The 16155-nt window shown below is 44.4% G+C and overlaps 1 pseudogene; it reads right to left on the minus strand.

The window, feature by feature from the left end:
* Nucleotides 1–2098: 2098 nt before the first annotated feature.
* Nucleotides 2099–7600, minus strand: LOC110587634 (annotated as a pseudogene).
* Nucleotides 7601–16155: the final 8555 nt, after the last annotated feature.

The following is a 16155-nucleotide window of genomic DNA, read 5'->3' on the forward strand; positions in this document are numbered from 1 at the left end:
AGGTTATATAGATAATATAGGACTTTATGGGCCATGTGTGGCTTATTTACAAACATGGCCCCAAAAGTCTCTAGTAATTTTTCAATGTAGAGGAGGGGTCTTTCGTCCCCTCCCTTTGAATCTGGGTAGGCTTAAGACTGCTCGGACCAGTAGAACTTGAATGACTGTACCATTTCTGAGTCTGGTTCATAAAAGAGGATATGCCTTCTGTCTTATTTAGTGGAACATTCATGCTTGCAACCCTGAGCCCCCACGTGACTTTCCTAAGGCTGCCATGCCTAAAAGGGCACATGTAGCCCCCACTTCCCACCCCTTAGTGAGCAATCCTAGACTTCGAATAATCCTAATTCACAAGCCAGACATGCATCTAACTAAGCCTTCCAGATGATTCCAGCCCCCAACCATTACATCTTCTCAGCTAAGGCTTCAAACACTTTGGAGCAGAAACAAGGCATCCCTGCTATGTCCTGTCCAAAATGACCCATGGAATCCATGGGCATAATAAAGTAGTTGTCTTAAACTGCTGCATTGTGAGTCACATTTTGTCACAAAAGGCAGTAGTAACTGGGACACCATGATGAGGATTTTTTTGGGATTTCATTTTAAGCGAGAACTCTTTAGAGAGTTGAATTATGTGACCTGATTTGGAAAACAGACTGCAAGAGGGCAAGTATGGAAGCCGAGAGTCCCGTTTGGAGTTATCTAGGCAAGAGATGATAGTGTCTGGAGTAGGACAGCCGCAAAGAAGGTAGTGAGAAGAGCACTGATTGGGAACATATTTTCAAAGTAAATCCAATCAGATTTGCTGATGGATTGGAAGTTGAGTGTGGAAAGACACAAATCAAGAATGACCCAGGGATTTGGCCATGGCAGCAACTGAGTGAATAAAGTTGTCATTTACTGAGGTACAAACATTAGAGAAAGAATAGGTTTGTAGAATAGAAATCAAGAGTTCAGTTTTGAACATGTAGCATGTCTATTAGATACCCAAATGGAGATGTTGAGTAGGCAACTGGAAATATTAATTTGGAACTCAGGAGATAGGCCAGTTCTGCAGTGCTGTATCCAACTGTAAGGGTCTAATTTTAGGAAAGATATTTACAAACTAGAGGATATTCAGAAAGGGACCAGGATGCAGATGCTTCTAGAAGTCATCTTGTTTAAAAAAAAAAATGTTGAAGGAACTAAACACAGATTGGACAAAAATATCCATAAAGTGAAGAGATATTTGAATTACTAGGACATACCATCAGGACTCATCTTTGAGAGTAAGGTATCTTCTTTGAGGGACCAAAGATCTAGTGCCCACTTTCATGGAAACTAACACAAAGCTCCCATAATTGATTTTCCCCACAGAACTAGACACCATTACCGAGATTTCGACCTAAAACAAAACTCCCAAACATTATAGGAGGCTAGGTTGAATAGCGTGATGTTGTGTGGGTGCAAGATTCTCGAAACAAAGCACAGCCAAACAAAACCACATATTCATATGCTCCCAGCAAATGACATCCTAGTCTATAAAAAATTTACCTATTCATATGCTATCCACTTCTGAAATCCCCACGAATGGGAAGTTCTCCTTAGTGCTTGCAGTACAAAATTATTTTTGTATTACCAACCACAACATTCTGATTTTTTAGTGTTTTAATCTTTTTTGCATTAATAGAGGCAGCTTAATAGGTGATTAAGAAGAGGAAATCTATAGCTGGAATTACTGGGCTAAGATCTTAACTCCGATACTTGGGCAAGTTATTTAAACTCTGTGCCTTGGTCTCCTACCTCCTTGGATTTCTTACAGGGAATAAATAAGTCAGTAAGTGTACCGTATTTAAAATATGTAGGACCAGCTAAATAAGAAGTGGTCCAAAAAAACTGTTAGCTCTGTTCAGCAGCACTCAGCATACTCCCCTCTATGAATGCCCATTTGAAATCACTTGTTTAGTTTTTTAAAATTCAGTCAGCCATACAGAATTATGATGACTTTGTGAGGAAGAGCTTCAAAGTCGCAGGTCTGAACTTACCCTCTCGCTTTGTAATCACTGGGAAAGATGCTTTCTTGAAGCCCCCGCTCTACTGATGTCAGAACTGGTATCATTCAATTCACTGTCTCCTCTTCTGTTATCTTCACACTAAATTCATCTGGATTTGAATGTGTCCTAGAAGTGAAAAGGACAGACTCACTTTGTCATCCATAAAAATGTACAAAACATCAAACACATTGCTTAGAGAGAACGATTCATACTCTGAAATTACCTTGAACTCGCAGATTTATCCTCTCCACACAGGGATGGGGAATGGAGGGGACCTAGCCTGAATCCTATTTAAAAAGAGGGGTGAGAGTAGCAGTTAATATTTCACACTCAGATATCAAAACTGACGGAACAGGCACAATATCCCTCATGGGGAGTGCTTCATGAAGACAGCATTTAAACCCTGAGGGATGGAGATGTTCCAACTGGACCCACAAGGAAGTTACCAGGGGCAAAACCAGCCAAAACAGACCTGGGCCGCCATGAACACATGACAATCATGCCTCCTTCTGCCTTCATCTGGGAAGAAATTTTCCTCTCAAATAAAAAATAAATAAGTCCTGAAAAATTAGTCCTTTGAAGTCCCAAACCTGAGCAGGCGCTGAATTTTCATAACGCTCTCGGCACGAAAATCTACTAAAAGTTAATGAGGACACTAAGACTGCCAGGGTGGTCTACCTGGGCCGGCAGGATCCCGCTCCTCTCCCCAAGCAAGGAGCACAAGAACACCCCACTATCCCCGGACTGGGAAATCTCCGCAGCCTCACCCTCCTGGGCCTCTGCCTAAAAGGAAAGGGGCAGTGCCTTCGGGAAGAACCTCAGCTGGAAGCCCTCGGAGGCAGCCCCCACCGCTCTGCGACTTGGGCCAGCCTGGCCACTTGTCGCGTGGGACCAGCTCGGGCTATGCTCACAAAGCGTCTTCCTTCGAGTCCTAGCCCCGCCTTGGCTGGAACTTGGCAATGGCCACCAGCAGAAGGCCGCAGCCACTGGCCAAAACCCCCAACAACACGACCGGGAAGCCAGGCTGCCGCCCTGCTCCCTGCACTGTGCGCCGCCAGGAGGGTCCCCCTCTGCTCCCTCCTTTGGCAGCGACCGAGGCGGCGGCGGCAACAGCACCAGCACCAGCACCACTTTTCCGCCAGGTGGCGCCGAGTCCGTCGGCGCTAGGAGCAAAGCGGTGGTACAGGACAGGGCCGGCTGGCCTCCGTCCAGCACCACGACGACCGCCGTCAGCTGGCCGGTGAGCTGTGGGGACAGGTGGCGCTGAAGAGACAGCTCACCCGTCGGCGAAGTCGCTGCGGAGAAGTGTGTAAGTTAGCTCGGCGTTGGGGCCTTCGTCCGCAGTCGGATCACCATGCAGCCCAGGGGCGCGCCCTGGGGCAGAGGCAGCTGGGCTGAGCCACTGAAGAGTGGCAGTACGACCAGCCGAGGTACGTGGTCGTTCTGGTCCTCCACATGCTGCCACACCACGTCCCGGCGCCCGGGCGGCGGAGAGCCGCCGTCGAGTGCTTCCTGCCCCAGCGGCAGCTCGGCCAGTTCACCGCCGTCAAAGCACCGTTGTGCGCTCAGCTCCCCAGTGGTGGGGTCCACCGAGACGTAGGGCGCGACCCACTTCAGCCTCCAGCAGCCGGCAGGTGACCTGGCCGTTGCGGCCCGGGTCGGGGTCCCGGGCGGCCACCGTGGCCAAGTAGGCGCCGGGCGGGTTGTTCTCACGCACGGACACCTCGTAGACCGGCCGTGTGAAGACTGGCGCGTTGTCGTTCTCGTCACTCACGCGCGTAGCGGGGGCGCGCCGCGGTCCTCAGCCACCAGCGTCAGGTTGTACTCGGCGATGAGCTCGCGGTCCAGCGACGCCGCGGTCACCACCAGGTAGCTGCCCGCGTAGGCCGGCTGCAGCCGGAAGTGCTCCTGCGCGTAGAGGGCGCAGCGCACCTGCCCGTTGGCGCCCGAGTCTCTGTCCGAGGTGCTGACCAGCGCCACCAGGCTCTCGCGAGCCGCCACCTCTGGCACCAGAGACACGGCGCCGGCCTCTGGCGTCCCGGACCGGGTTGGAGGTCGCGTGTGCACCCGCGAAAGCGGTGGCGGCGAAGGGAGAGGCGGCAGGTGCGCCCGGGGCGGCCAGCGGGGTGATGGTGATGTCCGGAGCGTTGTCATTGACGTCGCGGATGCGCACGATGACCTTGCAGGTGGAGGCCCGGGGCCCTGGACCGCGGTCCTGGGCCCGCACGTCCAGCTCATAGGTGTCCTGGCGCTCGTAGTCCACCGGTCCTGCCAGGGTGAGGCGGCCCGAGCGCGGGTCCAGGCGGAAGAGGCGGCGCGCCTCGGGCGGGGTGCGGACCCCGAAGGCGAACACCACGTCGCCGTTGGGGCCCTCGTCGGGGTCGGCCGCGTCCAGGTCGAGCAGCAGCGAGCCCACGGGAGCGTCCTCCGCCAGCTCCACTTCGGCCACGGCGCCCTGCGGGAAGGCCGGGCTGTGGTCGTTGGCGTCCAGCACTCGCACGCTGAGGGCGGCCGTGGCGGAGCGCGGCGGGCGGCCGCCGTCCTGGGCCACCAGCTCCAGGCTGTAGGCGGCCTGGCTCTCGCGGTCCAGCTCCTGTAGCAGCACCAGGTCCGCGCACTGGGCGCCGTCCGCGCGCGTCTGCAGTTCCACGCGGAAGGGGCTGTGAGGCTCGGCCAGGCGCACGCTCTGCAGCCCGCTGGCCCCCACGTCCTCGTCCACAGGCGCCTCCAGCAGGATGCACGTGCCCACAGCTGCGCCCTCAGACACATCCACGGGGATCTAGGCCCGGGGGAAGCATTGCGCATGGTCGTTGATGTCCCTCACCTCCACCTCCACGTGCACCAGCCGGAACTGCTCCTGCGAGAAGCTGACCACGTCGAAGACCAGCACACACTGTGGTGCCTGGCCGTGCAGCTACTCGTGGTCCAAGCCCGCGTCCCTAACGGTCAGCTGCCCGTCGCCCTCGCACACCCCGAACAGTGAGCTATTGAACTTCATCAGGCAGAACTGGCGTGCTACCTCGAACTGGTAATCACACAGGACACAGCCAGACAGAACACCGATATCGGTGCCGTGGGCTTCCTCTCATAGGTGTGGAAATTGACAGTTTGGGTGCAAAACCCTGACACCAGCTGCAGCCACAGAACTTGCAAGAATTCCAGTCTGGCCCAGCATAACGTGTCAGCGGGAAATCTGAGCCTCCAGCAAGACATCTTTGTTCCTCAAAGAGAAAAAAGCCAATCAGAGGCTCTGCGCCCAGACTTCCAGCCTCTCATGCTCTCCTGAGTAGGCAATCAGGAGACACTTGCCCTCTAAATACATCTGATCACTAAACCCTCTCTGCTGTGTGATGGCTTTTCTGTGCTCCAGGCCTAAGCTTGCTTTTTCTGAACCCTATCGAAGAGGTTACACAGAGAAAAATGTGCAAATAAGCATCCATCCGGGCCAGTCTGCAGAGTCTCTGGGTCTTGGGTCTCGTTGTTCCCCTAAAAAGTTCACGGAAGACCCTGGAGAGATGAACAAGAGCCAGAGCAGTGCAGGGGGTCATTAAGATCCCTATAGATCTTACAAGAATGCATCCCCCCTTGCTTTTCCACTGTGCTTGATTTCCACTTTGATGGTAGGAGCAGGGAATCTGCAGCCTCTGTGTCCCTTCCTAAACACATTTACATATTCCTCAGAGAGAGAGATACAATTACTCTTCTCTGCCATTTTTAAACCAATGCTTATATGCATCTTTTGCCACCCACAGTTATCCATCTATGTTGGGGTATCATTTACTGTATTGAAAGATTCTGGGGGAACAGCTTCCCCAGAGTCAGGCAGTGTCTAATCAGGGAAGAACTGTTTTCCAAAGTAATCATTTCTAAATAGCTCTTCTGTAGCAAAGAAACCATTAATGATGAAATTTCAGCCCCTTCATCTCCTTTTATGTCAGTAATTACTTATATGTGAGTAATTAGTGTCAGGGAGGTTTGTCTACTGCAAACCACTGTAAGGGATAGTTAAGTGTAGGAAAAAGATTTAGGGAAATATGTATGCTGCAGTCAGTCTTGCTAGAAAATTGCTATACACCATTTATTTTTAAAAAGCCCTTGGCTGAAGAAAACCATGGGTGGCCTGATAGGCTGAAGGCTAAAGAAACATTAAACCATCTGTCTAAAGCACAAGAAATAGTCTTGTGTTAAGTTCTCTTTATGTGTGAAATGTTCTAAATGCTAAATGGTCCACATGTTAATGATGACATTGTTCCTCATGTCATGGAGTCATCATCAGTGCAGGGTTCTTTAACTAGTCATCTTGAATAAAATCAGTGAGCAGACTGAGTTATTAATATGCCCCAGCTATTCTTGGCTCCTCCATGATCTGTAATGTTATTGATTCCTGCAGGGACATGTCAGTAAATGACTATTTTTGCTTTCACTCTTAGGAGGGAGTTGCATCTATTTTAGCACCAGGATCTATGAATCCAGTTCTGAAACTGAGCCACCTTTGATGAGATAATTAATTTGCAGGGTTTTAATTCAGTGGAGCATTCAGCAATGACTCTAATTATAAGTACCAATAACTCAATGTCAGAGAAGTTTGCAGTAGGAAGCATGAATTGATTTGGGTTGGGTACTCTGAGATCCTAAAAGGAGAAAGTGCTTTATATTGTTTACTTTAGATTTGTCATTTTGCCTGATGAGGCATCAGTCTAAGGGAGGGAACAACTCTACTACAGTTTAGCTGGACCAGATTCCTTTGAAGCCTGTATCCTCACTGGCATAAAAGACAGTTAGCTTTCTTCCTGTGAAGTGGCTATCCTAAAGAAGGACCTGGTTATTCAGCCTCTGGATCTCAAGGAAAACAAGAGGATCTGACCCTTCCAACTTCTTAATTCCTAGTTGCCCCTTGACTGAAGCATGAAAACTGATTCAGCTGATGCCTTTTAAAAGGCACATGCTTCCATACACATTAGCCAGGAGAGGGACCCATTTAACCATAGTCTGAGTTTCATTTCTTCCTCTTCTCCCATATCTGGAGCAATCCTGGCCAGGCTTGGCTTCTGCCAGTCTTCAGCATTATTGTTGCTATTCATGACGAACAAAACTGCTCAGCATCCTGAAAATGAAGAATAGTCATGACTCTCTACAGAACATCAAAAGATCCAGATAAAATATGAAAAAGGCAAGCAATCAAACACATTACCTCTACAATGCTAAACATCTGGACGCTTATGTTTGGAAACATCCAGCTATGATGTTTAAATGCTTGATTGCATTTTTCCTCCAGCTATTTGGCAGCAAGTAGACCATCTACGATAAGGAATATGCTATATTGCTAGTGATTCATTATTAACATTAGCATTGTTTTCCTAGTAAACAACCACCTTATTAAACGCTGCTTTATGAATGAAAGACAGCTGGAGTTTCAGGAAAGAGACATTTTCTGAGGCAAAAATCAGTTCTGTGCCAGTAGAATGACAAGCTGAATAATATAGAAACTGTATGATCTGTCCCCCTGGGGACATGTCATCAGGAAACTGTGTTTGCAGCCCTGAGCTGCTGGTGCTCTCATGTTCCATTCTGTTGGCTCTGTTAGATAAAAATCTGTCTCAATATTAAAAGCATTGTGGCAGAAATTTGGTTTATGTTGCTTGTTTTCCCATTTGCCAGCATATTGCCAAACTAGAAGTCCATAAAGTGTAGTTTTAGTCTCTGTTGGTGTCCAACATAAAGCAAAACAAACAATGGGAGCAGAGGACTACCACCACCACAGGAAGGCCAAATTGTGAATAAAACAGCAATTTGGTCCTCTTGCTCAGTTTGGTTTTAAAAGGGGTGAGGTGGCAGGATTTGGTAAACTCCCTACAGTTGACTTTGTTTCTAATGAAAGCACCAGATACACTAGCATTCTCCCCACAATGCCAGGACACCAGATCTATAAAATAGTATTTGCTTTCGAAAAGATTTTCTGTTTTGTTGAGCACGCAACACCAGTGTGTCCCTTTACACACTAAAGCACACTGTACAGAAACATCATAAACACCAGGAAAAAAATTGGTCCTGTAATTCAGAATGGTGTCTGTGCCTTTGCATATTTCCTCTTTCCTATTACACAAAACTAATAATGTATGTGGGCGGGGGGGGGGGGCAGATGAAGGCACAGGAAATTCCCTAATGTGCAGATTTCACTAGACCATGGTGTCCATGCATCAGAGTAAGCATCAACTCTCACAGGATGTTGAACTAACACTGTCCTGGCCCAGAAACAGTTTTTGTGCCATTTAGAACAAATCACTCTATGTAATATACTGAGACCCATTTTCATTTCTCAACCGAACAAACATCCTATAGAGGAATGAGCAAAATATTATCAAGTGCAATGTTGCTGTCTTCAAGGAGTTAAGTTCCAAAAATTGAAGCTATTAAGACTGTTTGAAAGAAAACAAATCAATCTAACAGCTCTTTTTTTGCTTTTTAAATATCATTCCTTAAAAAAACTAAAATTAAACTTCGGCAGTATGAGCCCCCAAAACAGGGTAATTGTTTTAAGTTATCACATAAGAAGTACCATTATCTCATTCCTGTTACTCCATTGTGTAATCAATGTGTTATTATGCCTTGACCTTACAGTCATTGCTAAGAAACTTATCAGCAAATTGCTGGTCCTTTTTATGAAATGATTTCAGGAAAAATAATTCAGCCCTGAAGTCAACCAAAATACTGTCTACAAGCACAGAATAGGAACAAGATGATATTTTATCAACTATTTAAGTGCTTTAACCTAGAGAAAATCAGAGGGAACCACAATAGTGTATCAACACTAATCAAATTCCCCTTAACATAAAACAAGGATTTAAATGATATAATCTTTTCTTAGAAAAAAGTTTCCCATAGGATCATTACGTTAATAAAGATATCATCAAAACTATATAATCTTAAGATACTACATAAAACTCGTTTTTAAACTGCTGATTTTATTAGTCTAGCAGTATGAAGGACATTAAATCAATGAATAATGAAAAATAGCTTACATTTTTTGTCTCAGGGACGCCTCAAACCCCAAGTGAGCCAGTGAAATGGACTTTGGTACCTGACTTCAGTCATTGGCCCAAGGATCATACTTTGTATTTTTGCCACCGGATAGAGAGGAAACCTGCTCCCCGACCAGAGATTGTAGCAAAGCAAGAGAAGGATAAAAGAATAAAGCCTGAGAAGCAACTTTTTAATCTGTGCCTTATTCTATCTTCATCTTTCTTCCTCTTAGCTGATCCTCTCTATTCCTACTCTACACAGAAGCTCATGTCCCCCAGTAGTCAGAGTGTTTTCAGGGCCTTGATCAACAAATATTTGATCAAGTATTGGTGATATAATAAAGCTCACAGCCCTGTAGAAGAAACTGTTTAAATGTTAAAAAAAAAAAAAAATCAGGGACACCTGGGTGGCTCAGTCGACTAAGCGTCTGCCTTCGGCTTGGGTCATGGTCCCAGGGTCCTGGAATCAAGTTCTGCATCGGGCTCCCTGCTTAGCTGGGAGTTTGCTTCTCCCTCTCCCACTCCCCCTGCTTGTGTGCTCTCTCTGTCTCTCTCTCTGACAAATAAATAAATAAAATCTAAAAAAAAAAATGAGAGTTCAGAGGTCACAAGTGCCAAACGACTTGCAGAAAGTTGTATCAAGTGCAAACAAGAAGTGATCTCAGAGTCTCCAGGTAAAATCACAGGCAGCCAGAACTGCCAAGGACAGATAAAGCCTGGGAATGACCTGAACAAGCTGTGAAGGAGGACAGTCCCAGAGCCTTTTACAGAGACCTAGTAGAGTTGGTTAGAGTAGGTGATTTGAGGACACTACAGGGATGAGTTTGAATGGGTGGCATAGTTGAAGACCTTGTTGCTAAGCTAGAGTTCAGTATTTTTTTGGAAGGGGTAAAAATTATTGTTTTTATTAAACCTCAACTCTTGAATACATTTTTAAGTATAACTAACATACAGTGTCTATTAGTTTTAGGTATACAATGTAATGATTCAATAATTCTATACATTACTCAGTGCTCATCATGATTCGTGAACTTTTAATTTCCTTTATCAATTTCACCCAACCTCCCACCAACCTCCCCTCTGATAACCACTCGTTTGTTCTCTGTATTTAAGAATCTGATTTTTTCTTTCTTTCTTTCTCTTTCTTTCTTTCTTTCTTTCTTTCTTTCTTTCTTTCTTTCTGCCAGTTTCTTGTTTTTCTCTGTTCATTTGCTTTGTTTCTTAAATTCCCCATATGAGTGAAATCATGGTATTTGTCTTTCTCTGACTGACTTATTTCACTTAGCATTAGAACCCCTAGGTCCACACATGTTGTTGCAAATGTAAGATCTCATTCTTTTCTATGGCTGAGTAATATTCCATTGTATATATACCACTTCTTTATCCATTCATCTATCAGTGGATATTTGGGTTGCTTCTATATCTTGGATATTGTATCCAATGCTGCAATAAATGCTGCAATAAATATTGGGGTGCATATATCTTTTCAAATTAGTGTTTTCATTTTCTTTGGATAAATACCTAGTAGTGGAATTACTGAATCATATGGTAATTCTATTTTGAATTTTTTGAGGAACTTCCATACTGTTTTTCACAGTGGCTGCATCAGTTTATATTCCCACCAACAATGCACGAGGGTTCCTTTTCCTCCACATCTTCACCAACACTTATTTCTTGTATTTTTTATTTTAGCCATTCTGACAGGCGTGACATCTCACTGTGGTTTTGATTTGCATTTCCCTGATGATCAGTGATATCAAGCATCTTGTCATGTGTCTATTGGCCATTTTTATGTCTTCTTTGGAAAAATCTCTATACTCGGGTCCTCTGCTCACTTTTAATCAGATTATTTGGGTTTTTGGGGGGGTGCTGAATTATATAAGTTCTTTATATATTTTGGATATTAGCCCCTTATCAGATGTATCACTTGAAAATATCTTCTCCCATTCAGTAGGTTGCTTTGTCATTTTGTTAATGGTTTCCTTCACTGTGCAAAAGCTTTTTATTTTGGTGTAGTCCCACTAGTCTAATTTTGCTTTTGTTTTCCTTGCCTGAGGAGACATGAGAGTTTAAACACTTTTAAGGCAGCAGTAAGAAAGCATTGAGGGTTTGTGGAGCAAGGAGTTGGTGATGTGTATTCCATTATGACAAATAAGGGAGATGATTGCCTTCCCTCAACATTAGTAAAATCCTCAAAAAGGATTGTGTTTTAATTGAAGATTTAAACCATGATCCCACATGATGACTTACTTATCATAAATATTTGCCAAATAAACGACTGAGGCAGTATGGTTTACAACCTCCGCCCACCTAAAAACCCACCTGTAGCATAATGAATTAAAGGGAGACTAGAAGCAAGGAGAAGACCAGTCACAGGGCCCCTGCAATCCAGGTACAAGATGTTAAAGACCTGAACAATGAGTTGGAAGGGGCATAGGGTGAAAAACTGATAAACATTGCAAAGGAAGAATTGGTAGGACTTCCTGACAGATAAGCTCTAAAGGATGGAGAAGATGGAAAAAAAATAAATGATTCTAAAGTTATTGGATGGCTTAAAGAATGATTCTGCTTTCCCAGTATTCCCAAATACAGAAGTATAGTGTTCCCAAATAGGATTTCCCCAAGGCTCCTGCTACTTGCCAGCTGAATGGACCAATCACAGAAAACTTTCTCTCTATAAATCTCAATATTTTTAGGGAATAATGCCTACCTTGAGGGGTTGCTTTGAGGTTTAAGTGAGAAAATGTGGGAGAGCAAAAAGCCCAGTGCCTACCACTTTGTGGGTATTAAAAGACAACTGTATCCTTTGTTATATGCATTTGCCTATCATGTGATTTATTTGTTCAAAGGTATACTTCCTACCCCCATTATGAGCCTTTCCACCTATTAACCATGTCTTTATCAAATGTGAATCCCACTGTCCAGTACATTGCTTACCACATGAAAGGAGTTCATTAATATTTGTGGAATATTTGTGAGGGTCTCACCACCATATGCCACTTCTGCATAATTCTTAACCCTATTACATCATCTGAATTCTAAACTAGAAAACTTGCTAAAGCTTAGTATATGGAACTTGATATTATGTGAGACTTCTGCAATGAGACTCATTGAGTAATATGCAAGACTTGGTGCAGGCACATGTAACAAAACTGGTTTCCTGAGTCCATTTCAAAACTGACCTATCAGGGCATATATTTGTTGTTTTGCCTGCTCAGCAGCCAATTTTCTTTTGAGAAACCACCTCTTCACCAAATCGATCCATGTGAGAAACATATGATAGATGCCTCCACCCCTGGTGCTAGGATGGCCGCATGACCCAGGCTTAGCCAAAGTAAAATATTTCATCCTCCCAGTGATTTCTCCAGGTAGGTACATTTTTCCCAACCCAGGCCAACCAGGGCCGTTGGGCATCAGGTCCAGGATTATTTCTGCAATCACTTAGAAGGGGATATTTCTTTTTTTCTGTTAGAGTTGCTGAGCTAAAAATATATAAGCTGGGATGTGAACCACCAGGTTGGGAGTGCTTGCCTGAATATAAAGCCAACATTTTTCAAAGAAACGCTGAGATGGCACTGAGCACCTAGATGCAACCATGCCTGATCTCCCACTAAACTTTTCATTTAAGTGTAACAGCAAATCCCCCTTTTACGTTCAGGACAATTAGCAGCTGGATTTCTGTTACTTGTTCCATAAACAATCATAACAGATTCCAAAATTGAGAAAGGAATTGTTATTAATAGACTCTAAAAGTGTAATTAGCTGAGGTCTGTGGAGACCTACCATACTAAGAGGTTGACCTATGTTCTTGTTATGTATTTGCATAGCCACTGGTAAACTATTACTCATATTTTGGGATTCAGATGTGTCTATTAAAGCTAGAGAATAGGGTGTCAGGGATTGGAAGGGCTTGGCTACATTTATAAGAAAAGGATAGTCTCCGACTAAATATAGTCCCTCTGAGAGCAGAAAGAGAAGAAAATATAATGTCACTAAATAGTCTCTTTCTAACTGAGGTCAGTAATCTAAGAGGGCTGAAAGTTGGCAATCTTGGCAAGTTTTAAGGGTAGAGAAAACAAATTTGTCTCTACCAAACTAAAGTTAGTGCAAAAAAGAAAATAAGATTAAAAAACCATGGGCAAAAAGTAATGAGGAAGATAACGCCGAGGTCTCACAGAGCCTTGAGCCCTCCGATACCTCTCAGACTCCCTCTAAGTCTGGAATATCTAAGTTAAGAAAAATGACAGTCTCCCCACAATGAAAAGCCATTTAGAAGATGCAACCTGGGAATACAGGGGCCTACATTAGCTATGACTCTCACCCCAAGAAATTGTTTTGAATGGCCTTATAGAGGCCCAGGTGGAAGTCGTTCAAGCTGAGGGGTAAGGGCATGAACAGAGTATCTAGAGCAGTTGCCAGGAGATGGAGATCCCTAAACTGTGAGTAAATTTGAGCACTGTCTCCAGCTTTGATTGTGGAATTGATCAGATGCAAATAAACACTAAACTATTGCCCGGCACACAAGGGACTGAAATTCCTGAACCCCCAGTAAAAAAAAAAATGGCATGTGACCTTTGAAAAGCCCCTGGAATATATTCCCAATACCCAGCTCAGATCACAAAGGACAAAGGATGGGGAGGCCATCTTGGCAGATCTGGGAACCCACACCTCAGTGAGGCATCTTCTGGCCAACAGGATACGCTTACATGCTATGGGCAATGACCCCTGTGTGTGGTTTTCCCTTTTCCAGATGGGGTTTTTCAATTGCAATTCTTTGTCATGAGATGTGTTGGGGGATGTCAAGTGTATCAGATAGGTTGTCAGATCATGAGCAGTTACACCCAATACTGACTGGGAGCAATGCAAATCTTTCCAAGATTCTATATCAGTCTTTAAGCATCCCTAAGGGAACTGATTAAGTCACCAACTGGTGGGAACAAAGGATGTCCTAGTTAACAGGAGCCAACGTACAAGAGCAGAAAGCCTGATTTTATTTATCTTTCACCTTTTCCCTCCAGCTCACTCACCCTGATAAATGCAGCCATCCCAATATGAAACGTCCTGCGTCCCGCTGCACCTATCCCTCCCTTGACCTTTGTCTCTCAGCGAGCCACTGGATGTCTTTGTTGACTCATTTTGTCTCTGTAACACTGCTGGAATACTGCAGCTGAAGATTCTATCGGTTGACTCACCCCCACCCTTCCAAAATCTTCCTCCCCTCTCCTTTTAATCCAAGGCAGACAAGGCTCCCCCTCATTCCTGAGAATTCACCTCTTATCTGTTTCTCCTGTTCCTGGCTGTTTTATCTCTTTCCCTTATTCAGGACAGCTGACAGCTTTACAAAATAGCTTCTGTCTCTCCCAGAAACCTCATCAAAGGAGCCCAGGGGAAGGGATTTGAGGTCCCTTCTCAGACTGAGAGCAGAGAGCCTGACCAAGGCAAAATACAGTGGGACAATACTTCATCTGCTTGCCCCATCTATTCCTGAGGACAACGTGGGGTAGACTTTTAAATCTCCCAAGTCAATTTACCCATCCGACCCTTCGCAGCGGATGGGTGACGGCTATAGAATTCTCAAGTGTTCCTGCTTGCCTTCAGGATTTACTCCATTGTCTTTTAATAACATCCTTAAACGTATACCTATTAATAACACATTTGTTTAGTAGTGTGAAGATGAAAGGACATATATGAAAGAATTACCTATTACACAAAGGTTCGGTTCTAAATTTATCACAAAACTTAAATACTCTATAAAATTAAAGAGGCTATTAAATAAAAATTATCATTTCCTGATCAAAAATATTTCATTATCCCCACTACCTCTAGAACAAGATAGAACTCTTAGACCCTCTGTGAATTCAGCCCTATCTTTCTCCTACTCAATATCTTGCACTCCACTGTTTATGCTAGAGCTCAACTAGGTATGAGATTTCTCTGGAACTGCTTCATTTATTCCTACTGCCGCGCCTTTGCTCACGCTGTTCCCTGTGTCTACAGGGTGGTTCCTTCTGTCTGTGTTGTTACAAGGCTATACATTCTTTAAAGCAGTTTTTTCATACATTAATGTGGCTGCGAATCACCTGAGGATCCTGTAAAATGCAGATTTGGATTCTGTAGGTCTAGGGTAGGGTCAGAGATTCTGTACTTGCAACAAGCCATCAATGCACCTCCGGGCTGCTCTTTGAGAAGTCACCTGGAGAGCTTATTCAAAGGTTAGCTCTCGGGGGATAAGCCCCTTCTTACTGCTTCAGCTGTGATGCATCTCTCCCACTGCATGCCTCCCAACACCGTAATTAGACTTTCCCCACTTCCACCATTCTGCCTTACCATAGAGCTAGACTCCAAATCAAGTTATGATATGGCACAGTTTTTTTGTAAGCCTGGTTGTATACTTCCATGTCATAAGAAGGGCCCATCATACTTTTATAAATAGCAACAGTATCATGTTCGGAGTGGTTGTTGTTAATAAGTGTAGCTGATTAGGAGTAGACTGGATAAGCTAGCATTGCTGCAGTGTCTCCCTTAAAGGGAATATTTATAATAGACCCAAACCACGTATCGTGGACAATCCCCTGAACACTGCATAGAGTGGGGGTAAGTGTGTGGACAGATGACTTGGATGCGAATCCTGGCACCACTGCATCCTAACCATGTGGCTTTGAACAACTCATTTAAACTCTCTAAGTTTCAGTTTTGTATTCTGTTATAAAATAACGATGATAATACCACTTTGCTGGACCCTTCTAAGGTTTAAGTCAGGGACCAGATGTATATGAGATGATGTTTATAAAGCACTAAGCACTGTGCTTGTAATGCATTGTAAGTGTTGTATAATAATCATGAAATTTTATTATTACCAGGAGTGACAGTTCTTTAAAGTTGCCATGAAAATTCTAAGATAGGCTTTGGATTCCTTTAATCATTTTAGGGCTGTTCTTCAATACCTCTACTGTGACTTCACTGCTCTCTTTAAAGCTGAATAGCAATCACAAATACAGTCTGTGAGGGTTAATAACCACCAACTGCTGTCTCCTTTCTGCACGTTAAAGCTAAGAATATGCCAATTCCAACTCTAGAAATTGACATAAAAGATCGCTAAAATG

The sequence above is a fragment of the Neomonachus schauinslandi genome, chromosome 3 (genome assembly GCF_002201575.2).
Source record: "Neomonachus schauinslandi chromosome 3, ASM220157v2, whole genome shotgun sequence".
NCBI classification, from domain to species: Eukaryota; Metazoa; Chordata; class Mammalia; order Carnivora; family Phocidae; genus Neomonachus; species Neomonachus schauinslandi.